The 10,922-nt window shown below is 45.4% G+C and overlaps 1 long non-coding RNA gene across 1 annotated transcript; it reads right to left on the bottom strand.

Annotated features, from left to right (window-relative positions):
* Positions 1-533: 533 nt before the first annotated feature.
* On the bottom strand, positions 534-7,425 carry LOC114812876. The gene is made up of 4 exons (XR_003760497.2): positions 7,342-7,425; positions 1,947-2,001; positions 1,610-1,673; positions 534-690 (listed from the first exon to the last, which is right to left on the bottom strand). It is a non-coding gene; the product is annotated as an uncharacterized LOC114812876 (long non-coding RNA).
* Between the last annotated feature and the right edge of the window lie 3,497 nt (positions 7,426-10,922).

Below are 10,922 nucleotides of genomic sequence, written 5' to 3'. Positions count from 1 at the left end.
CTGCCTTTCTCTTCTTTTTTAGGGTATTTGTTAAGCGCTTTACTATGTACCAGGCACTGTCTTATGCACTGGGGTAGATACACGTTAACCAGGTTGGACACAGTCCACGACCCACAGAGGCCTCACAGTCTTAACCCCACTTTACAGATGAGGTAACCGAGGCCCAGAGAAGCAAAGTGGCTTGCCCAAGGTCACCCAGCAGACACGTGGCAGAGCCGGGATTGGAATCCAGGTCCTTCTGACTCCCAGGCTTGGGCTCTACCCACTAGACCATGCTGCTTCTGTTCTGCTCTCAGATGTCCCCATTCTAGCCATTCAACGGCTTTCCCCAAAGGGTCAGTGGGGAGAACACAAGGTGAAATTCTGAAATTCCAGCTATTCAAACCACTCAATGTTACCGCTTCGTAGGGGGCTGATAGAAAATATTTTCTGGGCAAAGAGGTTGAAACTATTGACTGAGTTGAATTATCTGAAGAGTTTATTATTGCTCCTCATTAGTCAATCAGACAACAATCTTTATTGAGGACCAACTACATGCAGAGGCCTGAAGTAGGGGCTATGGGAAATTACAGAGGAAGAACAAGGCACTGTCCCTGACCTCCAGGAACTTCCAATCTGAGGCGGGTGACATAAATGCAAATAGCCACACAAATCAAGATCCAGGAACCTCCTTCAAAATTAATCTCGTTTCTGGGAAGAATTGTCATAGGGAGATTGAGGTAGGAGAGCAGACAGAAGAAGGAAATTGCTATTAAAATATGAAACATCAAGAAAAATACAACATAGACTGGGTAAATGATTTCCAAAAATCATTCAGCAAGTCAGTGATAGAGCTTAAAAGTTAACATAGGGCATTTGACTCTTAGGACAAAGTTTAAGCACCTGATTATTATTTCTCCCATTGGGCTCCCTTTTTCAAAGGACACAGAGGCTTCTAAGGATCAAACTGAAGTTGCATTTCGTTTCAAACAATGCCAGTTGCGGAGAGATGTACACCAGAGGGCAATTTGAGCTGAGAAGGCAAATGGGGAAACTTCAGGCCCACTCTTAATGTCCAAGAGTGTGGCCTAGTGGAAACAGCACCTGGGAGTCAGAGGGCCTGGGTTCTAATCCCAGCTCTGCCATATGCCTGCTCTGTGACCTAGGGCAAGTCACTTAATGTCTCTGTGCTTCTGTTTTCTCATTTGTAAAATGGGGATCCTACTCCCTCCTACTTAGACTGATTCCCACATAGGATGGATTGTGTCCAATCTATCTTGTATCTCCCCCAGTTTTGGAATATAGCAAATTTTTATTATTATAAATAATAATAAGTGCATGTGGGAAGGGAATGTATCTACCAACTCTGTTGTGTTATACTCTCCTAAGTGCTTAGTACTGTGCTCTGCATACAGTGAACACCCAGTAAATGCCATTTTAGTATTTTTAGTATTATTTATTAGTAAATAATTAATGATACTTAAGTGTGGTATTTGTTTAGCGCTTAGTATGTGCCAGGCACTGTACTAAGCACTAGGGTAGAGACAAGGTAATCAGGCCAGACACAGTCTCTGTCCCACAGAGGGCTCACAGTCTTAATACTTTTCAGATGGTTTTACTGAATACTTACCACTTTTCCAGCAGATGCCTTTCAGGATCTGTCCCCAGCTGCCTCTGGCAGGTCCATGCAGACACTGAAAGATAGGGAGGAAGGGAAAGGAAACCAAGGAGAGAAGTCATATTGATGAGAGAAGTAGAAAATGTCAAAACAGCGTCCCATGAAAGAAAAGTCAGGTAGTACTGTCATTTATTGAGATCCCACTAAGGGCAATCAATCAAACCGTGGTATTTATTAGGCAGGGATCATGTCTACCAACTCAATTGCACCGTACTCTCCCGAGTGCTCGGTATAGTGCTCTGCCAACCGTAAGAGCTCAATAAATGCCGATGATTGATTGGGCACTTACTGGTGTGCCAAATCCAACCGCTTTCACTCCATCCTTGTCCTTCTTGATTTCTCAGCTGCCGGAAGAGGGAGACAGACATGAAATTAAGTTGATATGTACATATGTACAGTCACTCTTAAGCCAGGTTTGATTATAATAATAATTGTGGGATTTGTTAAGCACTATGTGCCAGGCACTTTTCTAAAGGGTTGGGGTAGACACAAGATAATCAAGTTAGACACAGTCCCTGTCCCAAACAGGGCTCGGAGTCTTCATCCCCATTTTAAAGATAAGGGAACTGAGGCACAGAGAAGTTCAGTGACTTATACAAGGTCACACAGCAGACAAGAGGCAGAACTGGGATAGGAACACAGGTCCTTCTGGGTCCCAGGTTTGTGCTCTGTCCACTGGGCCACACTGCTTCGCTGGGGGAGGTTCCGTGACAGACTGGCAGAAATCCATGGCTGAGCGGAAAGAGCCCAGGCTTGGGAGTCAGAGGTCATGGGTTTGAATCCCAGCTCTGCCACTTGTCAGCTATGTGACTGTGGGCAAGTCACTTTGCTTCTCTGTGCCTCAGTTCCCTCATCTGTAAAATGAGGATTAAGACTGTGAGCCTCACGTGGGACAACTTGATTACCCTGTATCTACCCCAGCGCTTAGAACAGTGCTCTGCACATAGTAAGCGCTTAACAAATACAAACATTACTATTATTATTATTATTAAATCACTTTCACAATTGCAGATTCAACAAGTTGGTGAACTTCTTGTGGGCAGGGAACATGGATTATGCTTCTGTTGTACTTTGCAGGTACTTAGTCTATTAGGTGCATTGCCCTCAGAGGGTGCTCAATAAATACCATTACTACTATTAGGAAATTGTTATTGCCACTAAGAACATCTCCCCTTGTCCTCCCCTCACTCCTCGCCTCTTCACACCACCCCAACTCCCTCTGCTTCCCAGTGTAGCTTTTCTACATTCCCCCCTCCCCAAACTCTCTTTCCCTATCTCTTCTGTCCCCCTAACAATTTCCTCTCTCTCCCCCTGGTTTTTCTGCCCTTTTTTTAATTAATACGGTGCTTGCGATCTCCAGGTCTTCCTCACACCTCTACCTGCTGGGCCTGCTTAAACCCCTTCAGTAGGCAGGATATATATATATATTTTTCTTTTAACCTTTACAGTCTTAACCCCCACTTTCCCTTTCCCCAATTTGCAATGTTCCCTTCACCACCCCAGCCCAAGGCAGAGGGACAGGATTGGACAGGGTCAGGATCACATGGGGGCTGGACTCTGAGCAGAGGAGGAAGAACCCGACAGACTACTGAAGAAACGAAGGATTTATTTCGGCTGTTGGTGTAGAGAAAAGAAGAAGAAAAGCGAAAACCAAGTGCATTTCCAGGCCAGGTCTCCAGAGGGAAAAGGGCCAGAAGGTGAGTGATCTGCTCCCGTAAATCCGGCTCTCGAGCTGGTCACTTCGTCCTAATAATAGCCCTAATAGGCAGGGCTAATGGCTCTAAGGATAATAATAATAATAATAATGCTATTTGTTAAGCACTTACTATGTGCCAGGCACTATTCTAAGAGCTGGGTGGATCCAAGCTAACAGGAGAAGCAGTGTGGCTTAGTAGAAAGGGCAGGGCCTTAGGAGTCAGAGGTCATGGGTTCTAATCCCACATCCGCCACCTGTCTGCTGTGTGACCTGGGGCAAACCACTTCACTCCTCTGCACCTCAGTTCCCTCATCTGGAAAATGGGGATGAAGACTGTGAGCCCCACGTGGGACAAGTTGATTCCCTTGTGTCTCCCCCAGCGCTTAGAACAGTGCTTGGCACATAGTAAGCGCTTAACAGATACCATCATTGTTATTATTATTATTACCTTCTGACTCCCAAGCCAACGCTCTGTTCACTATGCCATACAAGCTCATCAGGTTCCACACAGTCCGTGTCCCACATGGGGCTCAGAGTCTTCATCCCTATTTTGAGGCCCAGAGAAGTGAAGTGACTTGCCCAAGATCGCACAGCAGTCAAGTGATAGAGCCAGGATTAGAGCCCCAGGTCCTTCTGACTTCCAGACCCGTGCTCTATCTATCTATCTAGCCATACTGCTTCTCCAGTACTTATCTGTTGTGTGACCTTAGGCAAGTCGCTTAACTATTCTATGCCTCAGTTACCTCACCTGTAAAATGGGGATTCAGACTGGAAGTCCCATGTGGAACACAGACTTTGTCCAACCTGATTACCTTGAATCTATCTCAGTGTCTAGTGCAGTGCTCGGCACATAGTAAACACTTAACAAGTACCATTTTAAAAAAGGATAAAAAAAACTCCTATGTGTGGCGTACCATACTAGTATTTAGGAGGCTACAAGAGAATTAGTGTACATGATCTCTGCCTTCAAGTTTACAATCTAGTAGGGAAGAAAGCCACATCATTAAATTACCTAATTAAGTTAGAAGGAAATAATAGAGTAAATAGATGAGAAGCAGCATAGCCTTGTGGCAAGATCCTGGGCCTGGCAGTCAGAGGACTAGGGTTCTAATGCCAGCTCTGCCCTGTGTCGCCTGTGTGATCTTGGACAAGTCACTTAACTTCTCAGTGCTCAATTACCTCCTTTGTAAAATGGGGATTCAATTCTACTCGCTCCTACTTAGACTGTGATCCCTATGTGGGATAGGGACTTTGTCTGACCTTCTTATCTTGTATCTAGCCCAGTGCTTAGTGCAGTGCTTGGACATAGTAAGTGCTCAAACAAGTCCCATAGCTATATAAGATATGTACAGGGGATGTGAATACTTCAGTGCCTCTTCTTCCTCTCCCTTAGATTGTGAGTCCAAATGTGCTACAGGGACTCTGTTGAGGCTGGTTATCTTGTACCTACCCCAGGATTTTGCACAGTGCTCGCCATGTAGTAAGTGCTTAATAAACCATCATTATTTTGATTATATTTTGACTATTATTTTTAAGAGGCTGAGGAGGCATGGAAGAGCTGAAGTGGCAGGGGAAGGAGATCAGAGACTAAATCAGAGAAGGTCTGTTGGGAGAGAAGTGATTTCGGAAGGGTTTTGAATATGGGAAGAGCTGTGGTCTCTCAGATATGAAGCGGGGAGGGATTCCAGGTAGGAGGGAGGGTGTGAGCCAGAGAAATCAATCAATCAATCAAATCAATCATATTGACTGAGTGCTTACTGTGTGCAAAGGACTGTAGTAAGCACTTGGGAGAGCACAATATAACAGAGTTGGTAGAGAGATGGATCCGCGGTGTCGCTATGGGTCGGAAACGACTCGACGGCATAAGACAAGAGGTTCCCTGCCCACAGCGAGCTGACAAGCTCAAGGGGGAAACAGATGTTAATATAAATAAATAAATAAATTATGGATTTGGACTGAGTGAGGGGTGAATGAAGGGTGCATGTCCCAGTGATGAGAATAAGGCACGACGAGGGGATTTGCTTGAGAGGAGCAAAGAATGTGATTGGTGGAGTGAGGCCGATAGAAGGTAAGCAGGGTAAGGGAGTTGAGTTTGGAGAAGTGGCAGGAGTAGAAGGCCTGGATTTCTGCATTAGTTAATTCATGGTATTTATCGAGTGCTTACTGTGTGCAGAGCACTGTACTAAGTACCTGGGCAAATGCAATATAACGAAGTTGGACAACACCTTCCCTGCCCCAAAGGAAGGTCTGAGATGTGTGGTGCAGCAGCGTGGCCTAGTGGATAAAGCACATGCCCGGGAGCCAGAAGGACCTGGGTTCTAATTCTGCTCCTCCACTCATCTGCAGTGTCACCTTGGGCAAGTCAACTCACCTCTCTGGGCCTCAGTTACTTCATCTGTAAATTAATAACTATGGTGTTTGTCGAGTGCTTACTGTGTGCCGACCACTGTTCTAAGCGCTGGGGTAGATACAAGCTAATCAAGTTGTCCCACGTGGGGCTCACAGTCTTAGTCCCCATTTTCCAGATGAGGTAACTGAGGCACAGAGAAGTGAAGTAGCTTGCCCAAGGCCTCACAGCAGACAGGTGGCAGAGCCGGGATTAGTACCCACATCCTCTGATTCCTAAGCCCGTGATCTTTCCACTGAGCCACGCTGTGAGGCCCATGTGGGTCACGGACCATGTCCGTGACCGTGTCCAACCTGTTTAGCTTCTATCTACCCCAGTGCTTACTACAACGCCTGACACACTGTAAGCACTTAACAAGTACCATCAAAAGGGAAGGGGAAAGGAGCTGTTGGAGATGGCTGTGGCGGGAGAGAACAGTTTTAGGGGTGAGCAGGCGGATTCGGAAGTTGTGCCAGAACAAATGCCCCCAAACAGGAAAGGGGCCAAGATCCACAGTTTCTTAATTAGCTCGACTCCAGCCAAGGGGAGGCAGAGGGGCCCAAGAGGGGAAATCGCTGATGAAATGGCAGCCGCCGCCCCACGTGAGATATACGGTCAACCCTTCCAAGTGGACCCTGGCCATCTGGGAAGAAGTGCAGCTGTGTGGGTGTCGCAATCCTGCATTGCCTTGGCTTGGCCTCCTTTCTTCACTCCCAACCTAGCTCTGGGCTGCTCCTGCTCAGGGGACCAAGAGGCTTTGTGTTTGTGTGTGTGTGTTTTCGAAGGAGGGAAACACCCATTCCCCGAAACGGGAAATCACTTTGCACTGGCCCTAACTTTAATAACCCGGGCCCAGGCAGCCGCACACGAGTTTCCTTTTAATTAAAAAACGCTTCCTGTGACTGCCAGAGTCTTGACTCAGCATTTTTCAGCATTTAAATTTCAATTCTTAGTTTGCCATCCCCGTCTTTCTCTCAAAGCCCACACAGTCAAAAAGGACTTTCCTCACTGAAATGCTCGGCAAAACGACCGAGACATTTTCTTAAAGATCCATCAGGTTGTCCCATCCGAGACAGGCTTGTGAAGTTTCAGAGAAGTAGCAGATATTTGTAAAGAGGTAGAAAAAATCTCTTGTGGTCTCTGAATTACCAATTTGAAGGTTCAGGGAATCAACACTCAGGGTTTATCAACCGCCTCTACAGACCTCATGTATCTAGCCATAATTTATTTTAATGTCTGTCTTCCCTTCTAGACTGCAAGCTCCTGGTGGTCAGGGAATGTACTCTTCCAAGTGCTTAGTAGAGTGCACAGCTCAGCCTGATTGATAGCAGTTGTTCATGCCACAAATACCATAAATGAATTTTGCCAGGTCAGTTTTTTAAATGTAATTCAACAAGCATTTATAGGGAGAGTGACACGTGGTCTAAATGGATTTGATGTCAAATGTAAACTCCAATATCATATTAAATGTGTGTGTGTGTGTGTGTGTGTGTGTGTGTACACATAAAGTTGTCCTTCCTTTTTGAAAAGAAGATGTTGACAGAAAAGCTCACCGACCAAAAAGATCAGTTGCTACCACACTGAACACGCACAAAGACTCACCTTTGTTGTATAGTTTTGTTTGTTGCTTGCCATGCTTTCTTCTGTTTTCCTTTCTCCTTCTTTGTTTCACAATCCTCTCGAACTCTCTAATAATAATGATAATGGTGTGCGTTAAGCATTTACTATGTGTCAAGCACTGTTCTGAAGGCTGGTAATCAGGTCGGACATAGTCCCTGTCCCACATGGGCTCACAATCTAGGTAGGAGGGAGAACAGGTACTGAAACCCCATTTTTTAGCTGAGGAAACTCGAGGACAGAGAAGCTAAGTGATTTGGCCAAAGTCACACAGCAAGCCAATGGCAGAGCTGGGACGAAAACCTATATCCTCGGACTCCCAGCCCCGTGCTCTTTCCATTAGGCCACACTGCCTCCCATGAACCACTCTTAGCCAAGAGAGCCATTTGGTTCTTGATTTTATAATATACCACGTGGACTTGTCTGTGGCAATTGACTCCCAGTTTTCAATTGAGATGCAGTTTTCTTGGGAGCTCTGTTTGATGGCATTCCCATTCCCCTTGTTTTCAGTTGTCCAGTTTCAGCTGAACATTCAGGAGGTGTTTGGGTAACCTACAGTCAGCTGTTCTCCTTCCGTGTCCTGCCCACAGTGACAGTTATGTGGGGTAAACACCAGTCTAGCTCCCAAAGGAACCCACCACCTCCTGGCCTAAGGCACGACAACACAACATCGACACTATCCTATGGTAACTTCAGGCATTCAGGGGTCCTGCCACAGTTTACAGTCCAGAGAGCCGGGGGAGCCAGGGATTAATATAAACAAATGACAGATATATACGTAAGGGCTGTGGGGCTGGGATGGGGGATGAATAAATAAATCGTATTTATTGCGCAGTTTCTGTGTCCAGAGCACTGTACTAAGAGTTTGGGAGAATACAAGAGAACAGAATGGGTAGGCATGTTCCCTGCCCACCAGGAGTTTAATCAATCAATCATTCATCATTATTGAGCACTTATTATGTGTAGGGCACTGTAGTGAGTGCTTGGAAGAGTACAAACAACAATGGAAGACACAATCCCTGACCGCGATGAGGTTACCATCTAGAGGGGGAGACAGATATTAATATAAATAAATACATTTATAAATGTACTGTGGGGTTAGGAGTGGGGGTGGTGAATAAAGGGAACAAGTCAGGGCAATGCAGAAGGGAGTGGGAAAAGAGGAAAAGTGGCTTAGTCAGGGAAGGCCTCTTGGAGGAGATGGGTCTTCATAAGGTGGGGAGAGTAACTGTCTGTCGGATATGAAGAGGGAGGGCGTTCCAGGCCAGAGGCAGGATGTGGACGAGAGGTCTGCGGAGAGATAGACGAGATCATGGTACAGCGAGCAGGTTGGCATTAGAGGAGCGAGGTGTGCAGGTTGGGTTATAGTAGGAGAATAGGGAAGTGAAGTAGGAGGGGGCAAGGTGACTGACTGCTTTCAAGCCTACGGTGAGGAGTTTCTGTTTGATGTTACAGTCTAAAAGGTTGTCTAGCGTCGCTCAGTCTAGTCTCCAGTCTCAACAGAAATCACCATTAAGATTTTAGTTCTTACTGTTGCTGCCTTCAAATGAATTTTACAAACTATAAGAAATTTGGCACAGTTTAGTGATGGGGTTTTGAATGTGCACGTTGGTCAGCTTGGCTCAGTTCTTTTTCTTTATCCTCATTTCCCGATTATATGGTATTTACATTAGTTGAGATGCGAAGCCATCTACTCTGTCTCTGTCTCTCTAAGATCTGGTAGGTTTCTTAGCGAACCTTTAAAGGATAAAGGAAGGCAGAGAAAGATGCACCGGCAGGGAAAGAACAACAAAAAACTATTTTCAGTACTCCCTTTTAATTCCTTTTAATTTCCTTTCCTTTCTTATCGGTCACAGCCTTAGTGAAGAATACGATATGTCGGGCCCAATTTAGGCTCTGCTGAACTCCGGAATCAATCAATGATACTTATTGAGCACTTTCTGTGTGCAGAGCACTGAACTAAGCACTTGGGAGAGTACAGTATAACAATAAAAGAACTACACAGAGCAAAGTTGACAGCCTGGGGACCCCCAGGCCCCAACTTTGCTAGGATGGGTGTTTTACTTGAAGCTGTCTTTTAGACAAGACCAACAGCACTGAGAGGCAAGAAGACGAAGAAGACAAGGGGTAGGTTGAGTTAGTTGGGGAAGGCTTCCAAATGGCTGGAGGGAGGTTCCCCTAGGACCAGATTTAAGGGGTTTAGAAACTGTTTGGCAGATAAAACAGCCCTTCACAAGGTACCTTGGCTCAATCCTCCTCCTCCTCCTCATCATAACGCTGATGGTATTTGTTAAGCGCTTACTATGTGTCAAGCCCTGTTCTAAGCTCTGGGAGAGATAAAAACTAATCAGGTTGGACTCAGGCCCTGTCCCACATGAGGCTCACTGTCTTAAGCCCCGTTTTACAGAGGAGGTAACTAAGGCACAGAGAGGTTAAGTGACTTACCCAAGGTCACACAGCCGACAAGTAACAGAGCCGGGAATAGTAAGAGACACTGACAAATGTCCCAGTGCTCAGTCTCCCTGTAATCGCTCACATGAGATTCCATAGGGTGAACCCCGGCCCTTGGAAACAATCACAAACTCTCAGTGCTTGCTTCACAGCCCCGGCGGTATTAGAGTTTATCTCATCATGCTCCTTCTTGACCAATGGAGTCCTCGGAATGGCAAATGAACTATCATGTGGCCTTGCTAACTGCAACACACGAAACAATAAAAGTTGAGTCATGCTAGTGAGCCATAGGGAATGCTTTGTATTAACTGGGCAGTTTTCTCTGAAGGAGTCCAAAGCATTTTTCAGACATCATTTGATCAATCCCGTCACCCCATACCAGAAAGAAGTTGGTGGCAACTCATAAAAGTCCCCGTTTAACAGTGGGAAGAACAAAAGAACTGATGAGTTGAGTGACTTTGCCATGATCATATGATGGGTTGAAGGTTTACGATAATGTCAGGGTGATACGAGAGGACAGACTATCAATCAATCGGTCATTGTTACTTACAACGCTTACTGTGTGCAGAACACTGTACTGAGCACTTGGAGAGTACAAAGCAAAGAGTGGGTAGAAATATTCCCTGCCCACAAGGGAGTTTAGCGTCTAGACAATGAGATTAACTATCTCCTGTAATTGGGACAAGAAACTAGAAGTTCTCCCTTCTGGCTGAGACTTGGCAAATATTCCCTCTCCAGAAGTTAATGTACAACTCGGAATTGTACTAAAAACCCATTTTAGCAGACCACTCACACCATCAGGAATAATTTAACTAAAGCTGTACTCCTGCAAAAAATGAGAGCGAGAGAGAAAGAGAGAGAGAGAGAGAGAGAATGAGAGAGAAAGAATCTGGCCAGGCTTGGTCCTAGAGTGGAAAATATTTATCAGCTTGAAGAATTAGCTAATACTTCCTCCTAAGGTTGATAATAATAATAATAATAATGGTGGTATTTGTTAAGTGCTTACTATGTGCAAAGCACTGTTTTAAATGCTGGGGGGATACAAGGTGATCAGGCTGTCCCACATGGGGCTCACAGTTTAAATCCTCATTTTATAGATGAGGTAACTGAGGCAC

This window comes from Ornithorhynchus anatinus, chromosome 6, assembly GCF_004115215.2.
Source record: "Ornithorhynchus anatinus isolate Pmale09 chromosome 6, mOrnAna1.pri.v4, whole genome shotgun sequence".
Lineage (NCBI taxonomy): Eukaryota > Metazoa > Chordata > Mammalia > Monotremata > Ornithorhynchidae > Ornithorhynchus > Ornithorhynchus anatinus.
Note: the sequence above shows the minus strand (reverse complement) of the source record. Positions and strands in the feature narration are given on the sequence as shown.